The sequence below is a fragment of the Phascolarctos cinereus genome, unplaced genomic scaffold (assembly GCF_003287225.1).
Source record: "Phascolarctos cinereus isolate Bilbo 61053 unplaced genomic scaffold, phaCin_HiC Scaffold_9;HRSCAF=440, whole genome shotgun sequence".
NCBI classification, from domain to species: domain Eukaryota; kingdom Metazoa; phylum Chordata; class Mammalia; order Diprotodontia; family Phascolarctidae; genus Phascolarctos; species Phascolarctos cinereus.
Window position 1 is genome coordinate 115633341 of NW_027556402.1, and position 16522 is coordinate 115649862.

Consider the following 16522-nt stretch of genomic DNA (forward strand, 5'->3'; position numbering starts at 1 on the left):
GACTTGCTGTTTTGCCTTTCTTTGTATCCTTAAAGCTTAGCACAGTGTGCCTGGCACATAGTAGGTGTTTAATAAATGCTTGTTGACTTTTTAAAAATTAGGGTGATCAGACTGTGAGGACACAACCAGTATGCAGTTACTAGTTTCTCCAGCCATTCTTGGTTTTTGTTTTGGTTTGGTTTTTTTGGCTAGGCAATGGGGTTAGGTGACTTGCCCAGGGTCACAAAGCTAGTAAGTGTTATGTGTCTGAGATCAGATTTGAACTCAGGTCCTTCTGAATCCAGGGCCTCTATCCACTGCACCACCTAGCTGCCCCTCTAGCCATTCTTTACATCAATTTGGAATTGTGCAAATATGGTGAGACTCAATCATTTCTACCTAGCAATAACCCAAGGTAAGTCAGACACAGAAATAAAAGTACAATATATACCAAAATATCCCTAGGAACTCTTTTTGTGATGGCAAATAACTGGTTGGACAATTGTGGTACATGAATATAAGAGAATATGATTGTACCATAAGAAATAATCACTATGAGGATTTTGTTGAAGCGTATGAACATTTATAAGAATACAAGCAGAAGGAAATAAGGGGGGGGGAAAAACAACTAAATAACATACACAATGAGTACAACAGCATAATGAGAAGATCAATAAAAGTAAGCTGAATTCTGAATAAATGAAAAATAGTGATGTTCTCAGGGAAGATATGGTGAGGTTTAACTCCTTCCTGAGGAAGAGAGATAGTCACTAATAGGTCAATAAGTCACATCCATTGTCAGACTCCACCTGTGTATCAGGTATTTTGATTGATTGATTGTCTTTGTTACAAAGAAGGGTTCAATTTCCTTTGGGGGGGGAGGGGTGATAGATCCAGAAAAAAAAATTGTGACATAAAAACTAAAGCCATCCTGGGAAATAAAATATACGAGCAATGGAGTATAGAAATGTATCCTGCCCTATAGGAAAATAGAAGGGGACGGTGATAAGAGAAGTGGTGGGGTGATAGAAGGGAGGGCAGATTAGGTGAAGGGGTATTCAGAACAAACATTGTCTTGGGGTGGGGGAGGGGCAAGATGGGGAGAAAATTTGGAACTAAAATCTTGTGGAAGCGAATATTGAAAACTAAAAATAAATATTTAAATAAACTTAAAAAAGAAAAAACTAAAGCCATCAATAAAACTTTTTTTCTTTAAAATAGGGCAAAAAGCAGGTCTGAGATAAGATAACAGGAACACATCCATACATTCATTTCTTGTTAGTTGCTTACGCCAGCACTAAGTCACTGCACATAATTAACAATTTAGAGCCCTGAAGCATCAGTAAGAAAATTAGAAAAGAACCATCCAAACTAATGACTGTAAAATCATGCCTCCCTGAGCCTCTAAACATCATACATTTTCCAGACCTTTTACAGTAGCCCCAGTGTACAGATCCCGGGCCTCTGCAGGAAGTCAAAATCCATCTGGATGCAGTTCCCATCTTTCCATCCCATCTACCAAGGCCCTCTTCCTACTCTGTTCATTTCCTGGGCAAAAGATTGGAATAGAGTACACCAGGCTAATTATGGGGAAATACTTACTTTACAGCTGCAGGACAGCATTATTTTGGGATGCCCCTTGTACACATATCTAGCCTGAGAAATTTTAACTAGTCTTCCAGATACAATTTAATTCGTCTTCATCAAGTTGACAGGGCAGGGATAATGGCACCATTTTACTGATGGCTAAACATGAGTTGCTAACAAAGTATTCAGCATAAGATGTGGTGGTAAATGATTGAATCATAGATTTAGAGCTGAAAGAGACCATAGACACCACCTAGTCCACCACTACCCTCACTTTACAGATAAGAAAACTGAGGCCCAGAACGGCCATGATCACACAGGGAATGAATAGCACAGCTGAGATTTGAATCCACATGCTATGGCTCCATAGACAACAGGCTTTCTATTTTACCATGCTGCTTCTATTGAAAGAAAGGACAGGTCTCTTATGATTATATACTTTCCACTAAACCATCCTAGCTCAATTATTTAATGGGTTGTTGTTGTTTTTCACTTTAAAGGGACATTATAATTATTGCTATTATTATTATTACAGTAAGAGGCAGCAGCATGGCAAAGTGGATAAAGGGTCATCTCAGGAATCAAGAGGTCCTGGATTCCAGTCTAGCCTTTGATGTATAGGAGCTATATGACCACAGGCAAGCAAGCCATTTAACTGGTCTAGTAAAGGTAGAGGATAGTTCTACATCCCATGGATGCAATCACAGGTCCAAACCAATTAATATTAGCATACAACTAATGATGTATTTCTCGTATTAATGTTTTTAAAAGGTTACCATGTTAAATGGGGGCAGCTAGGTGGAACAATGAATAGAGTGCCAGGCCTGGAGTTAAGAAGACTCATCTCCATGAGTTCAAATTTGGCCTCAGATATTTACTAACCATGTGTCCCTGGGCAAGTCACTTAACTCTGTTTGCCTCCGTTCCTCATCTGTAAAATGGCAAACCACTCCAGTATCTTTTCCCCATGTCCCAAATGGGGTCATGAAGAGGCAGAGATGACTGAAAAATAACTGAACAACAACAAACCATATGAAAGAAATTTTTTTAAAAGGCAATAATAACTTCTATAGCATCTCTCCTTCTGGATTAAGTTTCCCTTCCTTCAGCTTCTGCTCAGCCAGGTAGAAGACACCCACAGATAGGAAGAAGGGAGTCACACCCAACAAACCTGATTTTTATTTTGTAATTAACTAAGGAGGAAATACCCTTTCAAACAGTCTTATCAATGGAGTTGCTAAGTAACTCTCACAAATCTCTCAGAGTCTGGAATGGTAGAAAGAACTTTGGATTTACAGTCAGAAGCCGGGGATTTAAAGTCAGAAGACTTGGGGTTAGGAATCCTGTGACCCTGGGGTAAAATAACTTAGGGGCTGCAGTTTCCATATCTGTAAATTAAGATGCAAGACTAGGTGATTTCTAAGTTCCCTTAAAAGAGATAGCATGATATAATGAAAAGCATTCTGGATTTTTTGTAATTGAATCAAATGAGATAATATTTGTAAAATCCTTTGCACAATGTCTGTCACATAGTAGGTGCTTAATAAATGCTTGTTCCATTCCCTAACTGGACCTAGGTTTGTGTCAGGAGGCATGGAGGTGACAAAGTGCTAAACCTGGGGAGGGGCAGCTAGGTGGCACAGTAGATAAAGCTCCGGCCTTGGAGTCAGGAGAACCTGAGTTCAAATCCAGCTCAGACACTTGACACTTACTAGCTGTGTGACCTTGGGCAAGTCATTAACCCCAGTTGCCTCTCTCACACCATACAAAAAGTGCTAAACCTGGAATCGGGAAGAACCAAGTTCAAATCCAGCTTCAGACACTTTGTAGCTGTGTAACATTGGGCAAGTCATCTAACCTCTGCCTCAGTTTCTTCATCTGCAAAAAAAGTTTGTTGTGAGAATCAGATGAGACACATGTAAAGTACTTAAGTGCTCTATAAATATGCTTAAAGTGCTATATAAATGATAATTATTATCATTTCAACCTAAGGCATATAAACTTCTAATTGTAACAAGAATAATCTTGGGAAGCAGAATTGGATATAATAATAAGCAGTCATCATTTATATGGCTCATTTCATTCTTACAACAATCCTGTGATGTGGATGCTGCTGTTATCGCCATATTACAGATGAAGAAACTCAAACAGCATAAGCAACTTAAACCAAGGGCCTTCTGACTCCAGGTCCAGCACTATCCACTGGGCAACCTACCTGCTCCCAAGGCAGTAGTATATTGGATAAAAGTATATTGGATAAAGTGTCCTGCCTCTGACACACATACTATCTGTTTGACTATCAAATCAAAATGCTCTAAATCATTATTGATTGGAGAAATGCAAATCAAAACAACCTTGAGCTATCATTTTATACCTATCAGATTGGCTAAAATGACTGAAGGGAAAAGCAACCAGTGTTGGAGGGGATGTGGAAAAAAGGGGACACTAATTCTTTGTTGGTGGAATTGTGAACTGATCCAACCATTTTGAAGAGTAATCTGGAATTACACCTAAAAAGTTATTAAAGTGCCTATCCCTTTGACCCAGTAATATCACTATTAGATCTATACCCAAAGATGATTAGGGAAAACAGCAGACATACAATTTACAGCAGCAAGTAAATATAATATTCTTGCATTTGACAAGTGTAAAGACTTAAAATTTTGGGATAAGAATTCAATATTTGGCAAAAATTGTTGGGAAAACTGGAAAGCTGTATGGCAGAAACTGGGCATAGATCAATATCTTACACCATTTACCAAGATAACTTCAAAATGGATTCAAGACCTAGATATAAAGAGAGATATTACAAAAAAAAATCAGACTTAAGGATAGGTGAACGATTTATAAGCAAGAGATAAAGAGTGAAGGTAAGTGTAAAATGGAAAATTTTGGTTGCATTAAATTAAAAAATATTATATAGAAATAAAACAAATGTAGCCAAGATCAGAAGGAAAGCAGAAAATTGAGGAGGGGGGTGGAATTTTATAGGCAGTTTCTCAGATAATGGTCTCATATCTCAAATATATAGAGAAACTTTGTCAAATCTGTAAGAATATAAATCATTCCCCAATTGATAAATGGTCAAAGGATATGAACAGGCAGTTTTTTGATGAAGAAATCAAAACAATTTATAGTCATATAAAAATGTTCTACATTATTATTGATTAGAGAAATGAAAATTAAAAAAAACCTTGAGATACCATTTTACACTTATCAGATCGGCTAAAACGATTGAAGGGAAAAACAACCAGTGTTGGAGGGGATGAGGAAAAATTGGGATGCTAATTCATTGTTGGTGGAATTGTGAACTGATCCGACCATTTTGGAGAGCAATCTGGAATTATACCTAAAGAGTTATTAAAGTACCTATATCCTTTGACCCAGCAATAACACTACCAGATCTATATCCAAAGATGGTTAGGGAAAAGGAAAATAACCTGTATGTTCTAAAATGCTTATAGCAGCTCTCTTTGTGGTGGCAAAGAATTGGAAATCGCAGGAATGCCCATCAATTGGGGAATGCCCAACAAGTTGTGGTATATGATTGTAATAGAATACTACTGTGCTATAAGAAATGACGAACTCAGTGATCTCAGAAAAACATGGAAAGACTTGCATGAAATAATGAAGAATGAAATGAGCAAAACCAAGAGAACATTGTATATAGTAACAGCAATATCGTTTTAAGAACGACTCGGCAAATAAGTCATCTTGACTATTACAAATACCCAAATTGACTATAAAGGACATATAAAGAAAAGCTATCTGCATTCAGAGAAAGAACTGATAAATAGAAGTATTGTAGAATAAATTTACACACACACACACACACACCTGTTTGTGTCTAATGGCGGCCATCTCTGGGAGGAGGAAGAAGCTGTAAATAAACTTAAGAAGAAAGGTGCTGTCAAAATATGTGACGTCTGCATTTCTTCCCAAAGAGATCTGGGCACTTCCCAAGGATCACTTCATTTGTGATTGACAAACTTGCCCGAGATCCAGGTGAGCTAAGAATAAGGTAGTCAGTCAACTAGCATTTATTAAGTGCCTACTATGTGCCAGGCACTGTGTTAGGCACTGGGGATACAAAGAAAGACAAGACGGTCCCTGATCTGAAGAAGGGGAGGAGGGGAGGCTGGGTAGAGGGGAGATAACGGAGAAATTGGAGATAGTGGCAGAGGGAAGGCACTAAAGACTGGGAAAGACTTCTTGCAGAAGGGGAGAATTTTAGCTGAGATTTTGAAGCCAGAAGGAGTAGAAGAGGAGGGAAAAAGTTCCAGGTCAATGCTCTACCTCGTAAAGGACTCCTCTTGAGGAAGTGTTTATCTGATCAAGACAGTAAAGGGGCAGTTGGCTAATGAGACATGCACCCCTCAAATAAACATACACACACACACACACACACACACACACACACACACACACACAGGAGGAGGAGGAGGAAGAGAAAGAGAATGGTGATTCCACACCTTCAATAGTTACTGTGAGAACTGTCAACTGCAAACCTCGATGTGCAGTTTCGCCAGCGTGACTGTTGTCAGAAAACCAGCAAGTTCCCGGCTTTACCAGAGCGCTCCGCTCCCCTCCCCTCCCCTGCCTGACTTCCCAGTCAAAACCCTCGAGCGCAGTTTCTCGCTGCCCAGAGCCGAAACTGAAGTGGGCAGCAGATCTACGACTTGGGGATGGTGGAAAGAAACTGGGAGTGGGGAGAGAAGGCAGGGCCGGAGGGAGCGGAGCGCAAGGTATAGGGGAGCAGCGAGGGAAAGAGCTTAGGAATCCTTTGGAGTAGACGCCAGGTGCCTGGAGGTGGACTCTTGGGATGGAGGGTTTGTTCCAGTCTCGGGTCTTGCTACTTTCCAGGCGGATTAACTTGGGCAAGTCTCGGCTTTCTCCTCTGTGAAATCACAAAGGTTGTTTGATTTCTAAGGTCCTCTGCTAGCTCCAAATCACAGAAACCTCAGCAAATAAGTAAAGAGTCTGGGGGCCCTGGAGCCTAGCTAGGGCGCTTCCGGGATAAGAGAGAAGAAAATGAAAAAAGCCACACGGGGCATGGCCAAGGCAACCTCCTGGAATGGGGTGGGGGTCACGGAGCTGGCGGATGCCCAGATCCGAGAATGACTGAGGGTAGTAACCTTCAAATTGTTTAAGCAACGCCCACTCCACCTACCCCATTCCAAGCCAAGGACTCGCAGGTCTTACCTCCATAGGGTTCCGGCTTGCAAGCAGGTTCTGGGGTGCGGCGAGGTCGCGGGCAGGAGCCGGGGCTGGAGCAGAAAAAACGTGAGAGCCAGAATCACTCCCAGCCGAAGCATTGCACGGCTCTGCGCCGAAGCCCGCCCTCCGCCTTTCAGGGTCAACAGGGCTTCCCCAAGTGCCAAGAGAAACAAGCTTGGTGCTAAAAAGAAAAGTGAAAGAGGAAAGTGTCCAAGAGTCGCAGCTGGCTTCTAGAGCCTGGACTCGGCGAGCTGGCCCCAGGCCGGGGGTAGCGCCCGCTGGGGCGGTGGGAGTGGGGAGCGGAATGGGAGCGGCCTCCTTAGAGTGCATGTGTCCCAGGTGTGGCAAGCCTCCCCAGGCTTCTGGTCAAGTCTGGAATCCCGAGTTTAGGCAAATAGATTTGGGGCGAGGAATTCTCTAGTTGTCCGCAATTCAGCCGACAGCTGTTGGGGCAATTGTATGGAGCGGGGGAGGGGGAGAGAAATGGGCGTAGGAGCCACCTGTCTGACAGGTGCCCACAGCCAGCGGGCACCTGGGAGGAAGAGTTTGGCTGTTCAGGAACACATTGTGCGCTAGCCGTGAAGCAAAGCAGAGACGGGGTGAAAAGGCAGCGTAGAATGGGTATCGGACAAGCAACCAAGACACCGCAGGGATCGAGAGTGTCCCGGGATGCCTTAGCCTAGACGTACCTGGGTAGTGTGGTTTTATTAGGGAAAGCAGGGGAGGCAGACACACCTGATTATCTCCAGGCTACGTTGTCTGTAGGATTGCAGGAGTCGCGAACCACAACTAATCTCAGAAACTTTGAGCATCAGTTTTCAGCTCTAGAAAATAGAACCACTCATGTTCTGCACAGTGTTTCGAAAGCACGGTACCTGGCACATAGTAGGTGTTTATTGAATTAATGCAATTAACTTGATGAATGTGCAAGTTGAATATGAGGGCCGCCAGTTGGCACAGTGGACTGAGTATTGGACCCCGAGACAGGAAGGCCCGAATTCGAATCCTCCCTCAAACATCTCCCAGACTGATGACATCGGACAAATCACTTAACCTCTCTCAGACTAGGTTTCCATATGTGTGAAATAAGGATCATGATGGCACCTAGCAGGATGACATGAGACTTAAAGGAGGTAACGTCTATAAAGTTCTTCGCCAACTTGAAAGTGCTCTTTAAATGCTAGTTGTAGTCATTATTATGTGTCCTTGACATCTGGTCCATCCACATTAGTGTTCATCTCAGGTGTAAGCTTGAGTGTAGAGCCTGCTTCATTCAGTTTTTCCTCTCTGTATCCAGGTGGCTAAGGACCATACCTTCCACAGAGGAGGTGCTTAATGACCCCTTAATAAAAACCCCTTGAAATGAATTGAATCGAGTTCCCATGGGATCAGAGGAAGCTAGATGTACAAAGAAATGAGTAGAGCAAGAAGTCCGGTGTGCCAGTTTCAGGCCTCAATACATCCTTTCCCTTTTCATTTGCATCCCCAAATATTTAGTTCCAACTCATTTTCCTAATTAGAGAAAAAGCTGCCTCCTGCACCTAGGCAAAGTTATAATTAGGGACTCCAGAACAGCAAAAGGTTTGTAGCCCAAAGAGTCACAATAAACTCAGTACTAGGGGGAAAAAAAGTTTCCTGAATGCAAGTTACATTTTTATTGAATGCAGTTTTGGTCAGATAGAGAAAATTACAAACTCTGATGATGAGAAACTAAATAATCACTTTAAGATCAAAGACAAACATAGGAACATTTATGCTTCTGGAGACATGAATATGTCTGAAAATACCCAAAGCTTATTAGCAAGACTAACTGAAGATTACAGACAGAAATTACAAAAGCACGCCCAAAAGCAGTTGTTATCCTGACTCTACCACTGATAACTTGTGTGATCTTAAGGTAAATCATTTAACCTCCTCGGGCTCTCTCAGTCTTCTGATCTTTAAAATGAGGTTAGACTAGAAAATCCCTAGGGAAATACACCTACCCTCTAAACTAGTGACCCTCAACATTAGAAAACGAATCTACATTGGCATTTAGAATTTAATAAACAACAGAGCTTCTTTCTTTTGACAATTCAGTTTAAAAATATTTATTATTTTAAGAATAACCTAAAGTGCTTGTCAACTGAGAATTAGTTTGCCATCATCATAAGGTTAAAAAAGGTGGCACACATCACAAGTGGAATTTACAGGTAGTTTTCTGAATCACTTTCTAAAGCTCTTCATTGGTTTCCAGATCTGTCTTTCTCAAGTTGTACAGAGACTGGGCTCAGAGTTAACTATTAGAGGCAGCCTGGGGGAATGGAAAAGAATACTCACTGGAAATTCAAAAGACCAGAGCAGGCCTTTTACTAGATGTGAACCTGGAGGAGTCACTTAACTTTCTGAGCTTCAGTTTCCTCATCTGCAAATCAGAGTTGTTGTTGCTGTTTCTGCGGCTGCTGCTTCCCATCTAATAAACATTTATGAAGCACTTACTATTTGCAAAACCATTAGCTTAGACACCAAGGCTCCACAGATTAAAAAAAAAAAATTAAGTCTCTGCCCACCTGTACACAGATATATGATACAAATCATTTGAGGAATACCAGCAAGTGGAGGATCTAGAAAGCTTCTCCATTTGAGAGGCAGAGTACCTGAGATGAACTTAGGGAAGCAAATGATTCTAAGTGGATGAGATGAAGAAACAATAAAATAAAATAAAATAAATGAAATAAAATAAAATAAAATAAAATAAAGAGAGAGAGAGAGAGAGAGAGAGAGAGAGAGAGAGAGAGAGAGCGAGAGAGAGAGAGGGAGCAAATAGTATGCTTCTATCTGCATTCAAGCGCCATAGTTCTTTCTCTGAGTGTGGATAGCATTTTTCATCATGAGACTTTTGGAGATGTCTTAAATCCTTGCATTGCTGAGAAGCATTAAGTCTATGAAAGAAAAATATTTTTAGCAAACTGACCACAATAGCAAAACCAAAGGTATTTTAAGGAGGGATGTGAACTTGTTACCGACAATAAGATTTATGCTTAAATAATGAATATACTTGTTGGAATATTAATTTGGAGGGGAATTTTGATGAAATTCATTCTGAAAATAGATTAATCATAAATGATGGTGAAAATCAATGCACTTGCCTATCAAAATGAATAAAGATTTCTTCTGCTCCCTTCTTTCTCGTCTTCCTTTCTCTTTCTTCCACCTCATCTACTTTTTCCTTCTTTTCTTCCTCCTCTTCCTCATACCTTCATTGAGGAAGGGATAGTCCCATTGAAGGGAAAACAAGAATGGGAACCAGACATTCAAGCATTTAGTGCCAGAAAAGAGGCCCATATCTGATATATATATACCCTTTCAACAAATTTGGGGTTTAAAAACATGGAATTGTCAACTTTAGGCAGTACTCAATATGTGATAACCTCAAGAGTTGAGGTGTGCAAATATTTCTTTGCTATATTTAATTTTTAAAGTTTTTCAAAAGCAAACTTAAATATAGTTTGAAGAAAAGTACTCTCATAAAAGCAAGAACAAGCTTATAATATATTTTCTTATTGAGGTACTCATGAGGAATATGCAAATCCTTTTTAAAATTTATTTTTTAAAGACAAAACTTGTTACTCATCCTTCTTTTTAAAATATATTTCATTTAATTAAATATTTCCCAATGTAAAAATTTTTCTAAGATTCATTTTAAAAATTTTGAATTTTAAATTTTCTCCCTTCCTCCTGCTCCTCCCTCACCCATTGAGAAGTCAAGCAATATAATATCAATTATACATGTGAAAGCATGCAAAACATATTTCCATATCAGTTATGTTGCAAAAGAAAACACACACATACTCAAAATAAAGTTTAAAAAGTATGCTTCAATCAGCACGCAGGGTACTCATCATTCTTATCTGGAGTGGAATCCTAATTTTTTGCCATCTGCCTCAGGAATGTCAAATATTAGAACCAGATTCATATTTCATGTCTCCTTGGTCTATTATGTGACTTCTGTCTACTGAGGTATATATCCCTACCTCCTTGTCTTTTCTCTGGCTTTTCATCCCCTGGAATCATGGCTACCCATATACCCCATGGATCTTCTCCAAGCATGCTTATATATATAATTTTTTTTTGCTTTTGGTGAGGCAATTGTGGTTAAGTGACTTGTCCAGGGTCATACAGCTAGTAAGTATTAAGTGTCTGAGGCCCATTTTGAACTCAGGTCCTCCTGATTCCAAGGCTGGAGCGCTATCCGCTATGCCACTGACCTGACCCAAAGCATGTTATTTTGACTTAGAGACTTTTAGTCCTCTAGCTACTATCCAGAACAATGGTGTCAAATTCAAATAGAAAGGAGGGACCATTAAACCTTATATAAGGATCCCTGCAGGCCTTGTATGAGCTTAGTTTTGAAAAATTATGTTGGTATAGAGCCAAGATGGCTGAGTAAAAGCAGTGACTTGCTTCAGTTCTCCCCTAAGTCCCTCCAAATACCTGTTAAAAATGGCTCTAAACAAATTCTAGAGCAGCTGAACCCACAAAAAGACAGAGTGAAACAAATTTCCAACCCAAGACAACCTGGGTGGTTTATAGGAAAGGTCTATTGCGCCAGGCTGGGAGAGGAGTGCAGTTCAGCATGGGCTGAGCTGCTAAGACCAGGCCACGGTGAACCTAGAGCAGTCCTCAGGAGACTGAATCACAGGAAGCTGTGGCAGTTTCCAGACTTCCCAACCCACAAACACCAAAGACAACTTAAAAGGTTAGTGGGAAAGGTCTATGGGACCCAGGTGAAAGAGGAGCACCACTGCAGCAGTTGCTTCTGAAGCTCTCAGACCACAGACAGTGGGGGGATGAAGTGGCTGATCAGAGGCGGACTGCAGAAATCTCTTTGCTGGCCCTGACACAGGATTCTCTTGCTTTTCCCATGCTTGGATCTGGGTGGCAGGCCTGGGTGGCAGTCCTGGGGCTAGAGGAGCACTAGCATAGCAGAGCTTGTGGCAGCGGGTAAAAGGAAATCCTCCTCACAGTTCCAAGGCAGAAAAGAGTGCTTGTGGTCACTCATAGAACAGAGCACAGGCCAGACACCACTACTTTGATCATACTACCTTGAAAACACTGAATATTTACAGAAGTAAATCTGAAGTATCTCTGAAAACCTACACAAAGCTGCGCAAAACTCATGAAGCTTGAGACAGTACACCCTCCACACTGGAAGCAGAGGCCTACCTTAACAAAGAGTTAAAAAGTCAAGTAATTGGCTGGGAACATGAATAAACGGCAGGGGAAAAAACTCAGATTATAGAATTTTACTTTGGTAACAAAGATCAACACATACAACCAGAGGAAGACAACAAAATCAAAGCTCCTACATCCAAAGCCTCCAAGAAAAATATGAATCAGTCTCAGGCCATGGAATAGCTCAAAAAGGATTTTGAGAAGCAAGTAAGAGAAGTAGAGGAAAAACTGGGAAGAGAAATAAGAGTGATGCAGGAAAATCATGAAAAAATGAGGCAACAGCTTGCTAAAGGAGATCCCCCCAAAAATACTGAAGAAAATAATACCTTAAAAAAATAGACTAAACCAAATGGCAAAAGGGGTCCAAAAAGCCAAATGAGGAGAAGAATGCCTTAAAAATCAGAATTGACCAAATGGAAAAGGAGGTCCAAAAGCTCACTGAAGAAAATAATTCCTTAAAAATTGGAATGGAGCAAATGGAAGCTAATGACTCTATGAGAAATCAAGAAATTGTAAAATAAAACCAAAAGAATGAAAAAATAAAAGACAATGTGAAATATCTCATTGGAAGAAAAAAAAACTGACCTGGAAAATAGATCCAGGAAAGACCATTTAAAAATTATTGAACTACCTGAAAGCCATGATCAAAAAAAGAGCCTAGACTATCATCTTTCAAGAAATTATCAAGGAAGACTGCCCTGATATTTTAGAACAAGAGCGCAAAATTGAAATTGAAAGAATCCACTAACCACCTCCTGAATCAGATCCCCAAAGGAAAACTCCCAGCAATATTATAGCCGAATTCCAGATTTCCCAGGTTAAGGAAAAAGTATTGCAAGCAGCCAAGAAGAAACAATTCAAGTATTGTGGAAACACAATCGGGATAACACAAAAGTTAGCAGCTTCTACTTTAAGGGATCAGAGAGCTTGGAATATGATATTCTGGAGGTCAAAGGAGCTAGGATTAAAACCTACCCAGCAAAACTGAGTATAATCTATGAGGGGAAAATGGTCTTTCAATGGGATAGAGGAATTTAATGCATTCTTGAGAAGCCAGAGCTAAATATGAAACTTGACTTTCAAATACAAGACTCAAGAGAAGCTTGAAAAGGTTAACAGGAAAGAGAAATCATAAGGGACTTCTTAAAATTGAACTGTTTACATTCCTACTTAGAAGATGATATCTGTACCTCATGAGACCTTTCTCCTTATTAGGGTAGTTTGGGGAAATACATATAGACAGAAGGTACAGGGTAAGTTGAATATGAAGGGATGCTATCTAAAAAATAAAATTAAAGGGTGAGAGAGGATTGTACTGGGAGGAGAAAGGGAGAGGTAGAATGGGGTAAATCATCTCACTAAAAGAAGCAAGAAAAAGCTTTTACAGTGGAGAAGAAGAGGGAGAAGGTGAGAGAGAATGAGTGAATCTTACTCTTATGGGATTTAGCTTAAGGAGGGAATAACATACACATTCAGTTGGGTATGGAAATCTATCTTACTCTACAGGAAAATAGGAAAAAAGGGGTTAAGAGGGGGGAGGGATGATAGAAGGGAAGGCAGATTGGGGGAGGGGTAATCAGAAGCAAACACTTTTGAGGAGGGACAGGGTCAAGAGAAAGAATGGAATAAATGGAGGAGTGGGATAGGATGGAGGGAAATATAGTCTTTCACAACATGAACATTATGGAAGTATTTTGCATGACTACAAATGTGTAACCTATGTCAAATTGTTTACCTTCTCAATGAGGGAGGGTGGGGAGGAAGGAAGGGAGAGAATTTGGAACTCAAAGTTTTAAAAATGAATGCTAAAAAATTTTTTTACATGCAACTGGGAAATAAGACATACAGGCAAAGGAATACAAAAATCTATCTTACCCTACAGGAAAAGAGAAGGGGAAGGGGATAAGAGAAAGGAGGGGGTGATAGAAGGGAGAGCAGACTAGGGGAAGGGGTATTCAGAATGCATACTGTCTTCAATGGGGTAGGGGAGAGATGGGGAGAAAATTTGTAACTCAAAATCTTGTGGAAGTGAATGTTGAAAACCAAAAATGAATAAATTAATAAAAAAAATTTCATAAAAAATTAAAATTAAAAAATTAATAGTTAAAAAAATGTAATGTTATCCATGTTTTATTGTATTTTCATTTATTTTGTGAACTGTTTTCCAATTCTATTATAATCTGACTGTGGTGGTACTAAAGTGTTACAGGCTGCAGGCTAGAAGGCTGAGTTTTTGACACCTACAGAACTTCCTTCCTGTCCCGTAGAGGTCACCTTTGACCTTCTATCCATTCTCATACAGAGAGAACTATCTGGTTTTGTGTCCTATAAGTTCTTGGGCTTCCTGATCACCTCACTTGGACTTCTGTCCATTTGTGAACAGGTCCTTGGGTCTCTCTGTCTTTCAACTAATCTGCAGCTCAGTCTTTCTGATTCCCCTTAATGCCCTTCAGCTATCTCCCTTGATCTGATCCAGGAATCACTACTCAATAGGGAATTACTTCTCTTTATCTTTCTCCTGTACTTTCATTTCTTTTCATTGTGTAATCTTCAAAAAACAATCTTTAAACACAAACTATGTCTATAGAACATGATTACATAAAAACAGATTTTTGAATGATCTGTCTACTTGTTCGTACTGAGATGGGCTAAAATTACAAATGCGTTCAGTGAGTGTAGATAAAGACATGATGCTACTTTAAATTGTAGCAAATTTTCAATTATGTGTATTCATGAAAGGTCTTAAGTTCAAAATATTTATTTCTTTGCTTTGAAAGTTACTTTTGGGACAAGATGGTAGAGCAAAAGCAGTGACTTGCTTGCGATCTCCCCAAAACCCCTCCAAATACCTGTAAAAAATGGCTCTAAACAAATTCTAAAGCAGCAGAACCCACAAAAACAGTGGAACAAATTTCCAGCCAAAGACAGCCTGGATGGTTAACTGGAAAGGTCTATTGTACCAGGCTGGTAGAGGAACGCAGTTCGGCATGGGTGAGCAGGCCTCAGCAATCCTGAAGCAGGCCTCAGAGGACTGAATCACATGCAACTGTGGTGGTTTCCAGACCTCTTAACCCATGAATGCCAAAGACAACTTAGAAGGTCAGTAGGAAAAATCTGTGTCTTCAGGAGAGAAGCACAGGGTCCCAGCCCCAGTTCCCAAGCATGGCCCAGGGGCAGCGGCTGCCTCCAGAGCTTCCAGACCACAGACTAAGGGTGAATCGAGCGGCTGAGCAGAGGTGGATTGCAAGGGGCAGCTAGGTGGTGCAGTGGATAGAGCACCAGCCCTGAGTTCAAATCTGGTCTCGGACCAAACACTTGGCATTTACTAGCTGTGTGACCCTGGGCACATTAACCCCAATTGCCTAAAAAAAAAAATAGCCTAACCCAAATGGCAGAAGAGTTCCAAAAGGCCAATGAGGAAAAGAATACTTTAAAAAGCAAAACTGGCCAAATGGAAAAGGAAGTCCAAAAGTTTACTGAAGAAAATACTTCCTTAAAAATTAGAATGGAGAAATTGGAAGCTAGTGACTTTATGAGAAATCAAGACACTGTAAAACAAATCCAAAAGAATGAAAAAATAGAAAGCAATGTGAAATATCTCATTGGAAAAACAACTGACCTAGAAAATAGACCCAAGAGAGATCATTTAAAAATTATTGGACTATCTGAAAGCCATGATCAAAAAAGAGCCTAGACATCATCTTTCAAGAAAATCAAGGAAAATTGCCCTGATATTTTAGAACCAGAGGGCAAAATAGAAATTGAAAGAATCTACCGATCACCTCCTGAAAGACATCCCCAAAGGAAAACTCCTAGGAATACTGTAGCGAAATTCCAGAGTTCCCAGGTCAGGTCAAGGAGAAAATATTGCAAGCAGCCAGAAAGAAACAATTCAAGTACTGTGGAAACACAATCAGGATAACACAAGATTTAGTAACTTCTACGTTAAGGGACCACAGGGCTTGAAATATAATATTCTGGAAGGCAAAGGAGATAGGATTACAACCAAGAATCATCTACCCAGCAAAACTGGGCATAATTCTTCAGGGAAAAAACGGATATTCAGTGAAATAGAGGACTTTCAAGCATTCTTGATGAAAAGACCAGAGGCTGAATAGAAAATTTGACTTTCAGATACAAGATTTAAGAGAAACATGAAGAGGTAAACAGGAAAGAGAAATCATAAGAGACTTATTAAGGTTGAACTCTTTACATTCTGCATGGAAAGATGATATTTATAATTCATGAGTCCTTTGTCAGTATTAAAGTAGTTGGAGGGAAAAATTATATGTATGGATAGATAGATAGATAGATAGATAGATAGATAGATAGATAGATAGATAGAGGGCACAGGGTGAGTTGAAGATGAAGGGGTGATATCTGGAGAATAAAGTTAAGGAGTGAGAGAGGATTATACAGAGAGAAGGAGAAAGGGAGAGGTAGAATGGGGTAAATTATCGCACATAAAACAGACGAGAAAAGGCTTCTACAGTGGAGGGGAAATGGGGGAAGGTGAGAGGGAATG

General features: G+C 40.2%; 1 protein-coding gene across 3 annotated transcripts in view; it reads right to left on the reverse strand.

Moving 5' to 3' along the window:
• Positions 1-16522, reverse strand: part of IL15 (interleukin 15) — a 401163-nt gene that overhangs the window by 143649 nt on the left and 240992 nt on the right. Inside the window, exon 1 of one of the 3 annotated variants that reach the window (XM_078148945.1) lies at positions 6769-7379. The exons of 1 other annotated variant lie outside the window; for it this stretch is intronic. The gene's annotated coding sequence lies outside the window, so the exon portion shown is untranslated. Of the gene's footprint in view, positions 1-6768; positions 7380-16522 lie in introns of those variants that run through there. One more of the 3 variants, XM_020989845.2, reaches the window with a different exon arrangement.